General features: G+C 39.6%; 1 pseudogene; it reads right to left on the reverse strand.

Annotated features, from left to right (window-relative positions):
- Positions 1–1,072: 1,072 nt before the first annotated feature.
- Positions 1,073–1,418, reverse strand: LOC138424743 (large ribosomal subunit protein eL30 pseudogene; annotated as a pseudogene).
- Between the last annotated feature and the right edge of the window lie 19,576 nt (positions 1,419–20,994).

Consider the following 20,994-nt stretch of genomic DNA (forward strand, 5'->3'; position numbering starts at 1 on the left):
AGAATAATATAATGGTAATAATTACATATATGCCAGCATGTTTGAAGTATTATATATAAATTGGCATTTTTAATACTCAGTAGCATTATTACAATTTTACTTATGAAGAAAGTGAGGCAAAGGGATATTTGTCCAAGATTAAACAGCTTGTAAGTATCAGAGCCAGGATTTGAACCCAGGCAGTTTGCTGTAGACCATCAGGCTACCCCATTTCTTAAATGACTGTTAAGTGTTGCATGTCTCTGTGATCTTCAGGCAAAGTTCAGTTCAAGAGGTAGTTACTGAGATTCTATCGTGTGGAGGGCACTGGGCTAACTTCTTTGGCATTACTTTTTCTCCGGGAGAAATAAATCCATCTCTTAGTTTAAACTGGTTAGAGTTTAGTAGAGCGATTAAGACAAACATGCACATTGTACCTACAATGTAGAAAGACATTCGTGGTGAAAGAACAAGCAAAACACTGCGACAGTAAAGGCAGAACGAGTTGTGATGGTCTCTAGTAAAATTCAGTGGCTGTGTTCTGCCTTTGCTTATCAGTTACAGATCCTTTTGTTGTGTTTTTCAATGTCCAGTATAAAGAAACAAAGACTTTATTGTCAACTCTTGTGCCTCAGAACTGAGCTTAATCCATCTGAAGTATGTTACTCTTAATTGCAATGCTTATGTTGACTGTAAGGTTTGTAAAACACGCTTTAGTACTGGCATGATATCACAAAACAAGGCAAATGTGGAAGACAGTGATAGCTCATAAATTGCACCTTATTTATTTACTTTAGCTCTTTTTCTTAACATCATTATTTCTCTTTGACTCTACCTTGCTCTGAGTCTTTGATTTCCCAGAGTATAAGAGTGTTGTGTACTTTCTGGTGTTTTGAGACAAGCTCAGTTTGTCTTTGCTCTGCAGGGCCTTAAATATTTCTGACAGTTTCCAAACCTTAACACAATTCAAAGTGTTATGGGAGGACACATGTCGGACTCTTGCTGTGATTATTGTCATAGAGGAAGGGCTCAATTTTTTATTTTTTAAAAAAACAATCTCTAGTCAGTTTTATTAAGGAAAATTATATACGATTTACTTTTCACTAGCGTGTTCTGGCACGCTTCTAATGATAGTCAGATCACCTGGATCAGTGACGGCCAGTGTGCATACTCTGTGTATCTTCCACACGCTGTGCCCAGTCCAACATGATTGCTACTGTAGTGATGGACACCAGTTTTGGCCAATATGGCATAATACTCTCTATCAGAGTTCCTCAAGACTGGGCAGTTGTTGGCGAGTACAACCAGTTTGCTTCGCCTTGGCTGCTCATTTTCAGAGTCTGCTTGTACCCTAGCACATACTTTCCACTTTTCATAAGCAGTTGGAGCCTAGAGTTGACTGACTCCAGTGACTTTTTTATTTTCTTTGTGGCCACCATCATCCTGCCTTAGGTGAGGGACACCCCGAACCAAGAGCAGCCTCCAAGATGTCCGAGGAGTGAGAAAGGCATGCTCAATTATTATTGATTGTTATTGCTGTGTGTGGTTTTTTTTTTTTTTTTTTTGGTAATTTCTGTGAGACTTCAAACCTCAGAAACCATTTCTGTCACACCCTCCTGAGTTGAATTCTGTGACAAGAGCGGAGAAAGTGTGTCTGGCAGAGAAAGTCATGTAACACAAAGTTGGGAAACTGTAGGTCATTTTGGTCAAGTCCAAATTGTCAAATTTGGTAGAGATATACTGGTGGGCTAATTGTGGATCCATGCATTCATGCCTGCATGCTGTGTCGCTTCCATCATGTCCAACTCTTTGTGACCCTGTGGACCGTAGCCTGCCAGGCTTCTCTGTCTGTCCATGGGATTCTCCAGGCAAGAAGTGTGAGTAGGTCACCATGCATTCTTCCAGGATATCTTCCTGACCCAGGGACTGAACCTGTGTCTCCTGAATTGGCAGGTGGGTTCTTTACCACTGAGTCACTTGGGAAAGCCCAATGGTGAATATGGACTTACAAAATAAACACAAGCGTTTGACTGCATTTTGTGACTTTTAACATTTGAGTTCTTACAACTGAGACAAATAGGCAGACCTGTCCTCTGAGACTGATGTGAAAAGTGTGATTCTTTAAAATAATAGGCTTGCCGGGAAGTTAAAAAGCAATGGAATTATGTTTGAATTTTGAATCTACTTTGTCTTTGTATCTTATTCCAGACATTCTTACCTGATTCCATAGCTTGCCCCACACTAATAAGTATCTAAATCAGTTTCACTATGAATTTGGGTAAAACATCATTAGCTGCATCTGGAATGGGTTAAATGTGTAACATATTTCATAAATAAAGTTGTTATTTTTAGATTATTTGCTGTTTTGGATTATTTACCCCTCTGCTTTCAGTTATTGCAAAAGGAAAATCAAGATTTGACTTACTATTCATAAAATTCTGAGTTTATCTTCAAGATGTTCATCCCCTAAAGTATACAAGTGGTATGAATAATTCCAATGCATATGTCAGCTTCTATGTGGTGTTCTAGGATGCACACATTCAATATGAACTGTGTTGGGATTCTGTTTTCCCTGGCTCAAGGCAAATATGTTCTTTGAAATGTAGATATGTATAATTAAATATGACTACTAGATTATGCGAATGAAATCTATTTTTCTTTGTAAAACAAGTTGAAAAACAGGACTTAAAGTATCTTGAGGTTTTCTTTTGAAGTCCTAGTTAGTCTATTTAAAAGCGACAACAATAGATATAATTATCTGCACCCAGAATAGAATATACTCTAATGTTTACTAATAAAATATTAACATGTTTAAGTATTTAAACATTTTATTAAAGAACAGTTACCAATCTTGTTCCTTCCAAATATAGGGCTTAGTGGATATAAAGGGTCAAATTTTAAATGAACAAAACATATTTGTTCATAAGCAGATTCATGACTCACAGGTATAAGGAAATTGAGTTTGTTGCTGTGCAGACAAGCAGAATCTTTTGGTAAGAGTTGCTGATGGGTGTTGAAGAGGCAAAACATATAAGGAGCCATCTTCTTTTGAATAGAAAGAACATGTTTATATTAGAAGGAAAGAGTATCCAAAGTCATTGCCATGGTCACAGGTGTCCCGTGCATTTCTGATCTACTGCTCTGAGTCTAGTAACATCATGCGAGGGCTGCAGAAGGGTGTTGTGGACTCCAGCTCCAGAGAACAGGCAGGGCCAGGTGCACCACGGCAGACACCTGTCTAGGGTAGCCAGGGACCAGCAGAACAGGGGACGTCTCCATGGAGGCCAGTAAAGAATGAGGATGGACAATAGCCAGAATCATATTCAACATCTTTCCCCCGGTATTAGGATGGCACCTTAGTCATGACTGACCTTCACAAACCAAGGAAGGCAAGGAATAGGGGAATGCAGAAACAAGTGGGCTTAAACAACAAAAAGAGAGTTATCCAAATAGGGTGGTATTGATGGAAGACATGGTATTTTAACATGGAGCTGATGAGAAGTACTCCTGTTGGCTGGAGGAGGAGGGATGGAGCGGGGGGGGGGGGGGGGGGCAGCGGGGAATGTTTATATCCTCATTCCACCTTCCAGTGTGTTTGTGCTTTAAAAGTGTTTCAAGGTCAGACCTTTGTTGTTTTGTTTGCTTTATTATCTGAAGCAAAGCTTCATCAAGTAAAACTCAGGGAAATACAGGAGCAGAGAGGAGAAGGATGACACCACAGGAGACAGAGGAGGATGCAGCAAGGTCAGGGAAAGTTTCTCCAAAGCGAAGTTGTTTGAGCATTATCTCAGCATCAGGAACCTGGAGATGGTAGAGGAAATGCCAGAATGCAGGTATCCTTGCTGTATTTCAGTGTCCTTTACACTGCACTGTCTGTCTTCCTGCAAACCTGCTAGAGCCAGTATACTCATTGCCTGGCACCAGGCACAGAATAATAAATATAAGCGTTACTCCTGTAAGAGAAGAAAATCTGACCAGTTGTAGATTTGATTTTATTCCCGGAGAGCAAAGCAAATTCATACAAATCACAGAGTGGCTCAGAACTCTAGACAAGAGGAACACATCCATCACCACGTAAGCCCCCCATGAGTCTCAGGATTCCATGGGAAACACATTTTGGTGGTATGTTATAAACAAGCCCATGTGGAACTGGGATGTACAAGTAACTGCTTTATCTGCAAAGATTTGTCCACCCCTTAGGAAAAGAATGTAACAGAATAACTAACTGCCCAAGAGTAACATCTGTAAGTCCTAGGATACTGCTTAGCCCAGCACCCTCAGCCTCACAAAGCTAAAAGCTTTGCTCCCACATCAGCTGGGGCCTCTGCAGGCCTGTGTCCTTGGCTCAGGGTCAAATGATTACATAATACTTGTTATAAGTGAGCCAGCAGAACAAGGAACCAGAAGGGCAAGAATGCTTAAAGGCACAACTGTCAAACCCAGCAGACGTTCTCCAGGGGTGCCTGGGTGCTGGGTTTGGGAGCACCGTATTGATGGGAATTAGCGCATCTTAGCAGAGGGGCCAGAGGGGCCGAGGTCATGGGCACAGTTGTGAAATGAGTTACTGGTGTGCACGTTTCCCCACTCTTACTACCTACTGATTGGAGTTATTTGTTAACTAAAGAGTGACCAGGAATGGTTTTGTTGTTCTGATTGTGATGAGCTTAAATACCCTTGACCAGAATGTAGAGATTGTTTGGGGTTCTTGAGGTCATTCCTCCTGCTTAGGGTCTTTGTCACACCAAAGTACTTAAACTATTAAACACTTGGCTTCTGTTCCAGTTTGGCTTCTGGAACGAGACAAAATAGAGTTCATAGACATTGTCTCCTGGTCCCAACTCCTAACTTCCTCACTCCACAACACACAGGATTCAGTTAGTAGCCCCTTCCCCTCTAGCCCCCACTTAGACAAAATTAAATTCTCTTTTATAGTTCCCCTCATTGCTTCAACTTTTAAAAAGCCTCTCTATTCTAACTTATTTTCTTTTATTTTTTTCACTGACCTCTTCTTTTATTCATTCACTGTCTGAACATTTGTCTATTGAGGTGGCTGTACCAGGTACTTGGGAAACAAAATACACATGGTCCATGCTCTTGTGGATTCACAGTATAGCAGGGTAGATTGTGAGTTTCTACTTCAAAAAGAAGTAGAATCACACATATTAGTCCATAAAGAATCCAACATGGTGTTTCATCTTTAGAAAGGCCATTGAAAAAATTACAAATCATATGAAATAAACCTTAGAGTGAAAAAGTATATCAAGAACCTGGAGAAAGATCTAAACACGGAAATTTACAGGGGGATTCTGAGAATCAATAAATCTTCTATTCTGGTTAGTAAAAATAAGGTTATGTCTATACTCTAATCCCACTTCAGGAGTGAAAGCTTATCTAAACCTACATTTCAGAAATGTGTCATAAAAGAAGCCAGTCTCCTCTTACAGATGGCACAAATGGTACCCAGGGTCATTTCCTCTGGGTGTTACTTAGGCATTTCACTAAGGTACAAGTAACAGAGGGTTCAGCAGGAGAGTTGCTGACATAGCGAGTGGCGAGCTACCCAGGGCTGTTGCTGCAGACCCATGGCTCCATTAGTGTCCTAGCATGCTTCCTTTCCTCCTGCCCCTTCTGCTTTAGGGCATGGCATCTATCTGCAGGGTAACGTTTCAAAAATGGTTCTAGGCGTTCCAGCCATTAAACTTAATTTCCAGGTGGGAAATAGAAAGACAAGGGGACATACATTTAAAGTATATTGTCCACAAATCCTACCCAATAACTTCTGCTTACATCTCAGTGGCCAAAACTCATTATGGGGCCAGATTCATTTCCAATCCCAGTAAAATCTGTTAGCAAGTGTTAAGGGGAGAAAGACTGCTGGGTGGACTAGCAGACTTTACCACCCCTGCAGCTGAGACACAAGGACCTCACTGAAACCTCTAACCTGGAGGAGAAAAATATTATGGGTATGAGAGTGGAAGGTCAGGCAAAGGAGACCAGGGCCTAAGGTTCCTCCTCTCAGAGACTCCTGTGTCAACTTCTCTCTAGCAAATGTAAAATGAAATTTGTGACTAAGTTTTAGAATTTGGTGCAAAGAAGCTTTATCACCTTTTTCTCCTCAAATAATTGGAATTCTAGAACATTTTTTTAAATAATTGCAGGCGTATACTGTACATGGATTTTTGTATGAATATAGATTTCTAATATCTACTTCTTTGCATAAATATTGAGGCCTGTGGATTCCTCTCTTAGAGTATAAATGATGTGCTGTTTTTAAAATAGTGACCCAGGAGAAAATTCGTTGACCGCATTATATTTATTTCATATATGTTGGAAATATGTAATTTTAAAAAATGGTTTATTTTTAGATGCACCTGTTTTAGCTATTAAAGATTGTTTCCCACCTACCTGCCAACCAAAATACTCTAGGTTTTTCTCAAAACAAATATTTACAGTAGAGAAATGAGGTTACCATTTCATCCTCCAGGTAATCTTCCCAACCCAGGGATCAAACTAACATCTCCTACATTGGCAGGGGGATTCTTTACCACTGAGCCACCTGGGAAGGCCATATGAAAAAGCATAATCCTTTAAATAGAATCCTATCTCATCTTAAAAACAGAATATGGAAACCTGTTTGAATGATGCAGTCAATTTTAATGAAACTTTTACAGAATTATAATATATCAAACATTGGTGTTAACAAGAGGGCAGCAATTAGAGTTTCAACAGGAAACAGTACACTCAAAGCAGGCTATTTCAGGGAGGGTCCATTGTCAAAGGCACTGTTTACAAAGATGGGGATAGGGTGTGGGAGAGTCATCGAGCAGTGTAAGGGCCTGGGCCAGGAGTGGAGGGAATGCGGTTACCTCTTCTAGATCAAAAGGGAACCCAAATAGAAAGATGTTAGCAGAACCAGAGGGAGAGAGATGAGTAAGGAGAGTTGTCTTGAGCTAAAGTGATTGTAGGTCCAGGGAAAGCCAAGGAATAAATACCCCCATCTCCTGCTGAGCTTCCTTTGCTGCTACTGCTAAGTCGCTTCAGTCATGTCCAACTCTGTGCGACCCCATAGACGGCAGCCCACCAGGCTCCCCCGTCCCTGGGAGTCTCCAGGCAAGAACAATGGAGCTTCCGTTAGCCACATCCAACCAACAGGCAGAGTGCCTGCAAGTCACATTGATCTGTTGCATACAGGGCAGCCCTGGGGCAGAGAGCAGAGGGAGGAGGGGGAACAGTGGACCTGGAGGGGTAAGCAGAAGTCATCCCACACAGCAGGTTAAGGATGTGTCCATCTATCATGTGCGATTTTCTACACCTTAAGATACAAAGGCTCTTCATCTTGAGGGAATATGTAATGCCACACTCTGGCAGCTTAATAGATCTCTTGGTATCACCAAGACGATTTTAAAGCTACTCTGCTACCTTTCCAGAAACCACCTCCAAAAGCTAATTAATGGTGCACCCTTGTTAACACATGCAGATTTGGCATTATTAGTATAATTAAAAGGATTTTAATAGTCTCACCTCCCCCCACCTCACTGAGTGCTACATACTCCAGTCAGAGTAAATTAAACTCATTAATCAAAGTGGTAAAAATGATATAAGATACAGGATACAAGCAGAACTGTGAGGAGACTAACAGCCCTCATTATGTTTAATTTTGTTCCCCAGCAAAGGATAATAAATTCAGATTGTAACATCACAATAAACTATTTAATTATTCAGGAGCAGGGCAAGACACATTGTAATTAATTCCCTCTTATGTATCTTCATTTAGGTGGTAATAGATGCAGTTGAGTAGCCCAGCCAGTCTTAAGTTAAAGATTTGACATGAGATCTCAACCATTCTATCACCTTGGAAAATGTACCTGCTACATGGAGCTCGCCTTGGGTTGGGAGTGTGACACTTAACTATTCCCTCAGTGAGTTTTGATGCCCTTGATTCATTCTCAGTCCAACAGATCTCTGATGAGTGTCAGCTGTTTCAGAGTTCTGGGTCATGTGGTGCCAACAAGTGAATAAGTAGAGTAAGTACCTCCCCTCATAGAGCTTACATGAGGACTGAAACAAAACCCACTCTTCTCTTACCCTTGAACTCTCCCTGAGCCATCCCCAGTTTGCTTCTCGGACTTCATTCTGTGTCACCTTCCTTGTTGCTCGCTATTCTGCATTTTGCTGTTTCTCAAGCATACCAAACTCCTTCCTACTTCACACGCTATGCATTGGTTCTTCCTGTCTAGAATCTGTTTTCCCCCAAGATGTCTATGTAACTGGTTTCTTCTCATCATTAAGTTCTCTGATTAAGAGAGTCCTATCCTAACCACCTTTCTCTAAAAAGCTCCCTTAAAAAAATAAAAAAAATAATAATAAAAAGCTCCCTTAAACCCAATTGCTCTAATTTTAAAATATTCTTTATGTCACGTATCACTATCCCAAATGAGCTTCCTGGTGTGTTTACTTTTTGTTCATCTCTTCACTCATCTTCAGTAGGACATAAACCTCACAGGAGGAAGGACCTTGTCTGTCTTCGTGATTCTCAATATGTTTGTAGACTGGCACATCACAGGTTCTCAGCAAACATTTGTGATTATGGATGATCATATTTTCCAAAGATTATGACAGTAGTTATCCTCCATATTTTTCTGTTAATAAAATCTAGTCACATCTTCATCAAGAGGTAGAGAATTAGTCTCCACATCTTCAATCTGGGAGGGGTGGAGGGCACTTTTTTGGGCTTATATCCAATAGGATACTGTGGAGGTGATACTGTGTAACTTCAGAGATGAGGTCATACATGGTGATACATCTTGCCTTTGCAGTCCAAATCAACCCACTTGAAGAGGCCCTGAAATCGTATGAAGAGAATGAGGTATCCATCCATCCCCCAGCTTCCCAAGCCCCATTCTCTCCTCCCTCCAGCCACCATCTGACTTGAAACCAAATGAGAACCCTGAACCAAAACCACCCATCAGAGCCTTTCCAAAATTCCTGAGCCTTAGAAACTAGGAGAGGTAATAACATGATTCTTGTTGATTCAGACCACCAAGTTTGGGAGAGATCTATTACACAGCAGCAGGTAACCAAGAGGTGAATGACAGTGAATGAATGAGTGAACTAACAAAGTACAGCTTATTACTGCTAGTCTGATTCCAAATGGAGAAAAGGACATGCTATTAGGATGGAAGACAGTGTTTCAGAGATCTGTGTGTCTAAATAGAAATCAAATACTTCAACAGAATTCCAATATCAAGTGCCCCGAATTTAATACAGATTCATTTATCCTGTTGACTAAATAATAGCTTAAGGCATTTTTTCACCACTGCATAGAAATTGTATGGGACAAACCTTGTTTCTAATCACAAGGTAACACTTTTTCATGGTAGACATTGTTAATTGTTTATGGCATTCTTTCTTGCTAACTGTGGCCTCACAGTCCTTTCCAGGCCACCATTAATAATTGATTAGCATGGTGCTCATGATTTTTGCCATACAAGCCCTAAGGAGACCCCCTGTGTCCCAGATGAGCATCACAGGTTGTCTTCATTCCCCTCCTCCCACTGCACCTTTCCTGGATGTTCTCCAGTAACGCCAACACTAGGAACAGCATGAGAATTTTGAAAGCTGAAAACTTTTGTGCTCCTCTGTTAACATGTAGAATTCTTTGGGAGTATCTCCTTCCGTCTCTGATGAAGGAGGCGGTATTTGATTAAAGGCTTTGGAACGTCTCGCTGATTGGCAAGCAGAAATGGAGATCTCTATTGATAAGAATTTGTGGAGAGTTGGTAGATGCTAGGTGCTAGGATGGTGCTAGCATTTTTGAGAACTTTCTTAGTTGATTTGTATTGGGAAACAGTAGATTATTAGTTCTGAAAGGATTTTTTTCACTCATAATCACCTCATGTCTTTGTATCTCTCACTCTTTTACTCACATACATATGTTTCTTCTTATCCATAAAAATGACATAGTGTCATTATTTACTTCCTGTTAAACTGAGGAAATCTAAATCCTTTTAGTCAAAGGCATTTATTTATTGTCTCAAATACTAACTTCATCAAACAATGTATCCTAGCTCCCCGTGCTGTTAGTGGTTACTCTTTCAGAATTCCAATATCAGTTGGCATTTCTTAGAGACTTCCACTATTCCATGAGATATAATTATTTTTGCAATTATTTTAACTCCTCCAATTATGCTGAAACTCCTTGAGGGCAGAAATCATTTCTAATTCATCTTTATATTCCCTGTAGAGTCTGATAAATAGGCAATTCAGAGGATCCAAAATGTCAGTGCTGCTTTGCCACTCAAATTTCTTCTAATGCATACCAATGTCTCCCTTTAACAGAAGTCCATTTATAATCTGACAAGGAAGCATATCAGGGGACCATTCTGATTACTGAGTTATGGTTCTTAACTTGTGATATAACTGAGTCCCTCACCTGCAAAATGTGGTTTTGGGAAATGCAGGGAAGGCATATTTTGTTTGTCACAAAATTCGGAGTATTTGTAGCTGATGTTTAGCACCGAAGATCCAAGAATGTGAAAATTGACATGTGAGGAACAGTCCTGTGTAACAAGAAAATATCCTGCTAAAACATCAGTAACGTACCTAGAGAAACACCACTGGACTATTTATCTGGCTGTATTAACAGCCCCCATTATTTTCACTTATTTTGAGCCGGACACTAACTAAAAAAAATTCACCCTACCCATAACTTTCCACATTTATTGTGCATACAGTCACCTGGAAGAAAGATTACACCACAGATTGCTGGGCCCCACCCCTAAAATTACTGATTCATTAGGTTTGTGATGAGACTGAAAAATGCATTTTTTTAATAACCTCCTATATGGTACTGGTTTTGTTGGTCCAGAGATTGCACTTGAAGAAGCACGGATCTACTAGTATTTAACCTGTGTTAGCCTATCAGTGTTTAACCTCATGATTTTCCTCTGAAAAAAAATTACATTCTGCATAATTCGTGTTTTTTTAGATGAGAAAGCCAAATTAGGTTAAGTCTACCAGTGGTCCAGAACTACACAATTATGGTGTTATGGATACTGTCTAATACATATAAGACTGAGCCGAGAAATTAATTAGTTTGGGCAGTGGGCAGAAAGGTTGAAGTGAAGGTTCTGTAGCCCAGGCTACTTGGGTTTACTGTTTCTTAACTGTACAATTATGAGAAAATTACTTAAACTCTCTGAGCCTCAGTTTCTTTGATTTCATACAATGATGATAATGGTCCTCTCTCATTGGGGTGTCATAGATTTGGAATGAGATAATAAATGGAAAACTTAGAATGTTCTAGTGAAGAAGAGTAAAGTGAACAATATCTCTTAAGGAGTTTGCATCCCAGTGGAAGAGCCTGATGATAAACCTATAAAAATATAAATAAGGAATTCCAAACCCAGAGGTGCTATAAAGAAATAGAATGAGTGATGACTTGGAGATGGGGAATAGGGATGTTGAGGTCTAAGATGGCTCTTAGATAGCATTTGAGCTGAGATGTGATTGAGAAAAGCCAGTCATGTAAAATCAAAGAATGAGTGTTGCAGCCAGAAGCAGGAATAGGTAGAAAGGCACAGAGGCAGGAATATGTTTTCCTTATTCTAGAAACCGAGAGAAAGCTGGAGATACTAGAGTGGAGTGACTGCAGGGAGTTGGGGGTGTTGGTGGGGAGATGGAGGCAGAAGATAGTGGACGGAAAGGGATGACATCAGACAGGTTGGTTGCCATTGATGACCACCAACCTTCTAAGGCCTTCAAACAAGTAAGTATTTTATTCCAAAGACAGTGAAAAGGTATTGGAGGATTTCAAGTAGGTTTCAACGAGTGACTTAACTGGATTTGTTTCTGAGCAATTCATTTTGTTGCTTGATTCGAAAGGAAATGGATTCTAACAAGTCACAAGGAACCTTTGGAGGGTTACAGATAAGTTCATTTTCTTATCTCAATTGTGGTGTTGGTTTCACACATGTACACACAAGCTAAAATTCAACACCTTACATGCTTTTAATATGTGCAATGAATCAGTTAAGCCTCAATAAACCTGTATTTTAAAAAGCTGTAAAGGGAATCATTATATGCCAGGCCAAAACATGCCATTTTGGCATAAGGATTATTTTATACTAAAGGCATCTGAGCTTCTGAAATCCCTTATCTGCCTAAAAGCAGAGCCTCTCAAAAGAACTCAATTGTCATAAATGCCCTCCTCAACTCTAATCTTCTGTCTGGGAGAAAAGTTATTATCACACCCAGAGAGACATTGTCACGAACTATCACTATCCTGTATCCCATCTGTTCTCCTAATGGTCCTGTTATCTTTACAGAAAAGTCATTTGTATCTCCATAAGGTCCCTTTCTCCCTCTGCTTCTAAGAAAGCACTTGTTCCTCCAGAAGTGCCCTTCTGTTCCTCGCTTTCCCCTATTAAGAGAGTTTGCATGAATGAGTGCCAAGTGCCTCAGTCATGTCTGACTCTTTGCGACCCTATGTTCTGTAGCCTACCAGGTTCCTCTGAGTATGGGATTTCTCAGACAAGAATACTGGAATGGGTTGCCATGCCCTCCTCCAGGGGATCTTCCTGACTCAGGAACTGAACCAACGTCTCTTTATATCTCCTGCATTGGCAGGCAGGTTCTCTACCACTAGTGCTACCTGGCAAACCCATTAAGAGAGTATATATAGTATTAATTGCTCAATCATGTCCAACTCTTTGTGGCCCCATGGACTGTAGCCCGCCAGGCTCCTCTGTCCATGGACTTCTCCAGGCAAGAATACTGGAGTGGCTTGCCATTCTCTTCTCCAGGGAATCTTCCTGACCCAGGGATCAAACCTGGGTCCCCTGCATTATAGGCATATTCTTCATCATCTGAGCCACCAAAGAAGTTGTTACAAGAGTATAAAAGCTCTTGAATCTTACCACTCTTTGGGTACTCATTTCTTTCTCTGATGCCTCCGTGCATAACAAAATTTAATAAATGTGTATGCCCTTTCTCTGTTAATCTGTCATTTTTTTTAATTCACAGTTCTGACAGCACTGAACCTAACAGGGTAGAGGAAAAGCTTTTCTTCCCCTGTAGTGTAAAGAACAATGAGCAACAACAGTGAGATGTTTATTCGCCAAGTAGAGGTCAGGTATGCTGTTGGATATATGCATCTGGGACAGAGCGAAACAGCTCAGGAGATTTTTCTTGATAACTTCAGAAACTCAGAGAAGAACTTGGCAACCAATTTGTTCTAGGGCTCAGCTTGACTGAAGGAACACAGAACTAGAAGCTAGATTTGGGTTCTGATTGCTGTCGGATATATAATATTTATACTGTGAATATGGCACTTTATCTCTTCATCTAAATATATTCTCCTTTGGTAAAATAAGGAGGTCCTATTTGTCTGTTGGGAGGGTAAGATGGATGCTGCTGCAGAATCATTTGGAAAAGTTATATTACTCAACAAGAGAGTGCTTCAAAGGGTGGTAGTTTGGAGAGAGTCTCTGTTCAAAACTGAGACTAAGAGTAAGGCATGAAGCAAAACCAGTAACTTAGGATGGAAACTTTTGTGGTTTTTTTGTTTGTTCGTTTTTTGATGTCCAGAGCTCAAGGCTTTCCTCTTCTGTTAGTTTTGAGTAAGACAGAACTTGGAGATTCTTCCTGGACTGAAACATATCCAAAGTCATGGTCTACAAAGCATCCCTGATCTTGTACCTTTTCAAAATCAGTAAATAATTATTGTGAGAACACTGCAATGGGAATGGCAATCAATATTCTAAATGCTGATTTCTCTGTTTCCAAAGCCTTCTCTGCAAGATTTATTGTATTGTTGAGGTGTGTTTAAAAATAAATAAATAAGACAGTACTGAGCTGGGGAGTTACACACAGGCAACCAGTCGTTTAAAGACTCATTAATCACTGGTTTAAATCCCAGGGTCTCCAATCATCCAAATTAATGCCAGAGATCTTGACTTGAGTCATGAATAAGCTATTAGACCTTGCGAAAGAAAGGAAGTGGTTCCTCAAAAGATGTAAATACTCTTTCATTTCAAACACATACATTTAAGTTTACAAATTCCCTGAAATGTAAATTGATTGATTTCACATATTATACAGAGAGAATCCAGCCTAAAGAGAGAGAAAGGGTAGATTTATCACTATAGGATGTTAAAAAGAACCTAACCTGTTCACATTTCACCTGGACACATGGCCCTCCAAATTATTCTAGTATCTCATGTAATGGCAGAGTGACTAGTCACAATGCTGTAGGGAAAACTGCCTTTGTTGACTTTTTAAGATGGTAGTAGACAAAAACATTACCTACATTAAATGGGTGATTTAAAGGAATTTCAAGGGCAATTTTAACTATCCACAATTTTAAAAATTATATGCAACCATCAGCAACTAACTCTGCCCAGGAGGTGATGTTTGCTTTAAGTGGCTCATCTACTTTGATCAAACCTTCACATCTAACTATAGTTAGTACTTGACAAATGAAAGCTGTAGCAAATTAGTAGTAGTAAGCATCCAGTCACGGGATCAATAGTATTAATATTAATTATGGTGGCAGATTACACAGCTAAAGAAAGGTTTCTAGGCACCCTAATTAAGAAGTTGTTCTGAATAATTAAGTGGTTTTAGAATTTGATGATTATTCTTGTGGGAGGTTATTTCTATGGGGTGATAAATGGTCATTTATAGAAATAGTTTTTTGTTCTAGCTATAATCTCATTATAGTGACATTCTACTTTGTGATTTTCAAGAGCTGTTCATTTATCCTGCAGATTGATTAATTATTAATTTTTCTAGTATAGTCAAAACTAAAGCATAGAAATTCTAGATTATAGGAAATCTGTAGCTTCTGCAAATTCAGCCCAAGTGTTGGGCTGAAACAGAGCTAGAGTTCTGCTCTGTGTGATATGTTATTAACATTCAGAGAAATTTTGATTAGCTTTTAGATGTTAAAGGTTAAAAGATCCTTTATTATTTTCTACCTAGGTGTATATTTAGGGATATTTAGTGACTAAACCACCACCACCATAAATATGCAGGGCTTCACTGGTGGCTCAGTGGTAAAGAACCTATCTGCCAATGCAAGAGATGCGGGTCTGATGCCTGGGACAAAAGATCCCCTGGAGAAGGAAATGGCAACCACTCAGTATTCTTGCCTGGGAAATTCCATGAACAGAGAAGCCTGTATAGCCCCATGGCTATAGTCCATGGGGTCACAAAAGAATTGGACACAACTTAGCAAATAGCAACAACAATGATAAATATATAGGTATAGTGGTAATTGTGATGCTTTTTTTTAAATCTAAGTTTGCCCAAACTTCATTAGTCAGCACCATTTCTTTCATATAACTACCCAAATGAGGGCTGGCCAATTTGAACAGGTACATGCATGGTACTGTGTTGCACCATTTGTGTTATATAGGTTATAAAATGCATTCATAGCTAAGATAAAAATCTATTATTTCATCAAATAAAATCCAGAACTAATTGGAATTGAAAAGGAAAGAGGCAGAGTAAATGGAACAGTCCAGTTTATGCTTTACTGTTGTAGACCGAGTTAATTATCTCAATCAGTAGAATATGTTCCAAATCTGGGTCCCCAAAACAAACTGGAAGGCAAGGTTTCTCTCCCCTTTTCCTCTAATCGCTTCCCCCATTTCCCTTATTCTTTCTTGATTAAGAACTTGCTGAGATGCTTTCATCCTCCTCGAGAATTGGCACAGCTGCAGCCGCTACTTGTTCCTAACACACTTCTGTTAACTCTGTCCTTCATCCCACAGTTTAATATGGAAGACAGAGTAGGGATCATAGTGTTTATGAGACCTTCTGCATTGCAGGTTATTTGGAGCCCACGCTTATGGTTGGCCTTATGATGTACATTATTGCCAGAAAGGAATAATTTTCAAATACCAGCTTCTGGGTTCACAGGATGGTCTCTGAGGTCATTTGTTCCAATATTTCAATTAGCTGTTGACTTATCCAAAAGGCTTGGATTAATAGATGCACCGAGTTTGACTTTTTTGGTAAAGAATATGTCATATATTTCAGTTCAGTTCAGTTCATTCATTCAGTTGTGTCCAATTCTTTGTAAGCCCATACTGCTGCTGCTGCTGCTAAGTCACTTCAGTCGTGTCCAACTCTGTGCGACCCCATAGACGGCAGCCCACCAGGCTCCCCTCATCCCTGGGATTCTCCAGGCAAGAACACTGGAGTGGGTTGCGATTCCTTCTCCAGTGCATGAAAGTGAAAAGTGAAAGTGAAGTCGCTCAGTTGTGTCCGACTCCTAGCGACCCCATGGACTGCAGCCTACCAGGCCCCTCCATCCATGGGATTTTCCAGGCAAGAGTACTGGAGTGGGGTGCCACTGCCTTCTCCGTTGCAAGCTCATAGACTTCAGCATTTCCCTGTCCTGCAGCACAAACTCCTGGACCTTGCTCAAACTCACGTTCATTGAGTTGGTGATGCCATCCAACCATCTCTTCTGTCATTCCCTTCTCCTCCTGCCTTCAATTTTTGTCAACATCACGGTGTTTTCTAATGAGTTAGCTCTTTGCATCAAGTGGCCAAATATTGTAGCTTCAGCTTCAGCATCAGTCCTTTCAATGAGTATTCAGGATTGATTTTCTTTAGGATTGACTGACTCGATCTCCTTGCAGTTCAAGGGACTCTCAAGAGTCTTGAACACTACAGTTCAAAAGCATCAGTTCTTCTGTGTTCAGCTTTCTTTACGGTCCAACTCCTACATCCATACATGATATATTTAGGGAAGTATAAAATACACATGTATATTTAAAAAAGTAATAGTGAAACAAATATTTAAGTACCCACCACCTGGCTTACAAGATATAACATTACCAGAATGCCACATTAACCCATCCAAGAGGCATCCATTGTTCTAACCTCTGTGATACTCACTACCTTGCTATTCTCTATAGTTTTGCTACCTAAGCATGCATCCCTAGACCCTTTTAGAGATGAATGTATCCAACTGGACACAATTTGCATTTCTATGAAAAAGAACAATTTGTATTGCTATCAGTTTTATGAGGTTTACAGAGCTATAAAATAGCTCAAAGACAATGAAAGACATCAGTAACTTGGAGAAGGGAGTACTAAATAGGACAGCTTAATTTTGCCACCTAAGCATGCATCCCTAGACTCCTTCTTGATGTTTACATAAATAGATTATAAATATATATTCTTTTGTATCTGAATTCTCTTACTAAATATCATGTTCTTTATTCATTCATGTTATAGATAGTTGTACTGTATTCATTTTTATTACATATTATTCAGTCATATGAACATATTAATAAATTAATATATAATTTATATTATAAATATGATATAATTTTTATTATATTAATGAATTATTAATATATAATTTATTAATTGCTTCTTTGGAGAAAAATTTGGGCTTTTCTAAATTCTTTAGGGTTTTACAAATAGTACTTCTTCTTTTTTTTTTTTTTTGGCCACGCCATGTAACAAGCAGGATCTTAGTTCCCTGACCAAGGATCACACCTGTGTTCCCTGCATCAGGCCTACAGAGTATTAACCACTGGACTGTTAAGGAAGTCCCCAAATAATATTTCATCAATAGTCTTATATATGCCCTCTGTTACATGAGTGAAAGAGTTTTTCTAGGATACAGGATAGTGGAGTTTCTAGATTGATCCTTATCTTTACCTGTTACTATTCAACTATTTTCTAGCTTTTACTGTTAAAAGATATTTTAAAATATAAAATCAATTGGTTTTCATACATTTGTAAACTTAATACATATCAGAGAGTTTATTTAATTTATTAATTGATGAAGAAAACTGTTAGTGTCATAATCAGTTCAAAGAAGAATCCAAAAAGTATGCAAATATATAGTCATCAAAGGTGCTGAAAAGATTTGACAAATAGATGCAAAATAGGTCAGTATACATTGAGTAATTGTTAATACCATCCAACTGGACACAACTTGCATTTCTATGAAAAAAATAATTTGTATTGCTATCACTTTTATGCAATTTGCTGCTGCTGCTGCTGCTAAGTCGCTTCAGTCGTGTCCGACTCTGTGCGACCCCATAGACGGCAGCCCGCCAGGCTCCCCCGTCCCTGGCATTCTCCAGGCAAGAATACTGGAGTGGGTTGCCATTTCCTTCTCCAATGCATGCAAGTGAAAAGTGAAGGTGAAGTCGCTCAGTCGTGTCCAACTCTTCGTGACCCCATGGACTGCAGCCCACCAGGCTCCTCCATCCATGGGATTTTCCAGGCAAGAGTACTGGAGTTGGGTGCCATTGCCTTCTCCGTTTATGCAGTTTACAGAAGTATAAAATACCTCAAAGACAATGAAAGACAGCAATAACTTGGACAGGAGCGCTAAATAGGAAAGTTAGTAAACTTATGCTCCTTATCAAGGTCTTTCACAATTTCTCCCCATAGGATCACTTTGCACTCCTTAGCAGTACATGTGAATTCCTGTTCCCATACATTCTTTTCTTGAAAATATTTTTGGAATATAGTTGATTCACAATGTTGTTAGTTCCAGGTGTACAGCAAAGTGAATCAGTTAACTATATGTATGTGTATGTGTGTATATATATATATATATCTTTCTCACATGCTAGTAAAGTAATGCTCAAAATTCTCCAAGCCAGGCTTCAGCAATACGTGAACCATGAACTCCCTGATGTTCAACCTGGTTTTAGAAAAGGCAGAGGAACCAGAGTTCAAATTGCCAACATCCACTGGATCATGGAAAAGGCAAGAAAGTTCCAGAAAAACATCTATTTCTGCTTTATTGACTATGCCAAAGCCTTTGACTGTGTGGATTACAATAAACTGTGGAAAATTCTGAAAGAGAAGGGAATACCAGACCATCTGACCTGCCTCTTGAGAAATCTGTATGCAGGTCAGGAAGCAAGAGTTAGAACTGGACGTGGAACAACAGACTGGTTCCAAATAGGAAAAGGAGTACATCAAGGCTGTATATTGTCACCCTGCTTATTTAACTTCTATGCAGAGTAAGTCATGAGAAATGCTGGACTGGAAGAAACACAAGCTGGAATCAAGATTGCCGGGAGAAATATCAATAACCTCAGATATGCAGATGATACCACCCTTATGGCAGAAAGTGAAGAGGAACTAAAAAGCCTCTTGATGAAAGTGAAAGAGGAGAGTGCAAAACTTGGCTTAAAGCTCAACATTCAAAAAACAAAGATCATGGCATCTGGTCCCATCACTTCATGGCAAATAGATGAGGAAACAGTGGAAACAGTGTCAGACTTTGTTTTGGCGGGCTCCAAAATCCCTGCAGATGATGACTGCAGCCATAAAATTAAAAGACACTTACTCCTTGGAAGAAAAGTTATGACCAACCCAGATAGCATATTCAAAAGCAGAGACATGACTTTGCTGACTAAGGTCCGTCTAGTCAAGGCTATCATTTTTCCTGTGGTCATGTATGGATGTGAGAGTTGGACTGTGAAGAAGGCTAAGCACCGAAGAATTGATGCTTTTGAACTGTGGTGCTGGAGAAGACTCTTGAGAGTCCGTTGGACTGCAAGGAGATCCAACCAGTCCGTTCTGAAGGAGATCAACCCTGGGATTTCTTTGGAAGGAATGATGCTAAAGCTGAAGCTCCAGTACTTTGGCCACCTCATGCGAAGAGTTGACTCATTGGAAAAGACTCTGATGTTGGGAGGGATTGGGGGCATGAGGAGAAGGGGACGACCGAGGATGAGATGGCTGGATGGTATCATGGACTTGATGGACTTGAGTCTGAGTGAACTCCGGGAGATGGTGGTGGACAGGGAGGCCTGGCGTGCTGTGATTCATGGGGTCGCAAAGAGTTGGACATGACTGAGCGACTGAACTGAACTGATATATATCTCCACTCATTTTTCTTTGAAATCTTTTCCCTTATAGACCCTTACAGCGTCTTGAGTAGAGTTCGCAGTGCTCTCTATGGCAGGTTCTTATTAGTTATCTATTTTATAGATAATAGTGCCTACAATGTACTTGCCACACTTGGTAGTGTCAGACCTTTTAATTTGGTCAGTTTGATGGGTATGTAATGGTGTCATACCCATACATTTTCCTGATTATTAATAAAGCTAAGACCCTTTTCATATATTCATTGGCCATGTGGAGCCTCTTTTTTAAAAGTACTTATTCAAGGTTTGGCCCATTTTCCTATTGGTAAAACTGACTCTTTCAAGAGCTTGAAGGAACTTAAGCATTCATCCATCTAGTACAGCATGCCTGCATTTCTCTCATTCTTGTGCCATGTTCAAAGTATGAAACTTATCTATATGCTTGCTATTATTTATTTGATTTTTTTATGTAAATTGACACATTTTATTTTTACATACTATATATTGGTTTCTATGAGTATTATAAATGAAAAGCCAATATAAACTTGCCATAAACAGAAGATAACAGTTAAGTGAATACAATGAAAGCAAAATCATGTTAAAAATTTAACTAGGTAGATTAAGTCCCATTCTCTAGTCTCTTTATTTCTAAATTCCACCCTAATGAGGAAGGAAATAAGCAAGTATAGAGCAGTCTAAAAGAAATATTAGCACCAAACAGACCTTTTCCCTGTTTCTATGAAGGCTTGAAGGAGACTGTCTGATTCATTGTGACTTAATGTAATATTCAGATACTGATCCCACTTACATTGTGATCTTCTAGAAGATGGCTTCCACACACTCTGAAGAGACAGTGATTTCACTCAGCCTGCTTCTTTTATAGGTAAAGACACTTTTACAGGAGAGGTATATGAGGGATAGGCAGAATAATGGCTCACCCCTCCAAAGATGTCTACACTCTAATCCTCAGAACCTGTGAATTAGTTACCTTATACAGTAGAACAGTCTTTGCAAATGTATTTCAATTTGGACGTTGAGATGAGGAGATTCTGTTAGCCTTTGCCCTGCGTCATTTTGTATTCCAAGGCCAAAGTTGCCTGTTACTCCAGGTATCTCTTGACTTCCTGCTTTTGCATTCCAGTCCCCTATAATA

The sequence above is a fragment of the Ovis canadensis genome, chromosome 19 (assembly GCF_042477335.2).
Source record: "Ovis canadensis isolate MfBH-ARS-UI-01 breed Bighorn chromosome 19, ARS-UI_OviCan_v2, whole genome shotgun sequence".
Classification (NCBI taxonomy): domain Eukaryota; kingdom Metazoa; phylum Chordata; class Mammalia; order Artiodactyla; family Bovidae; genus Ovis; species Ovis canadensis.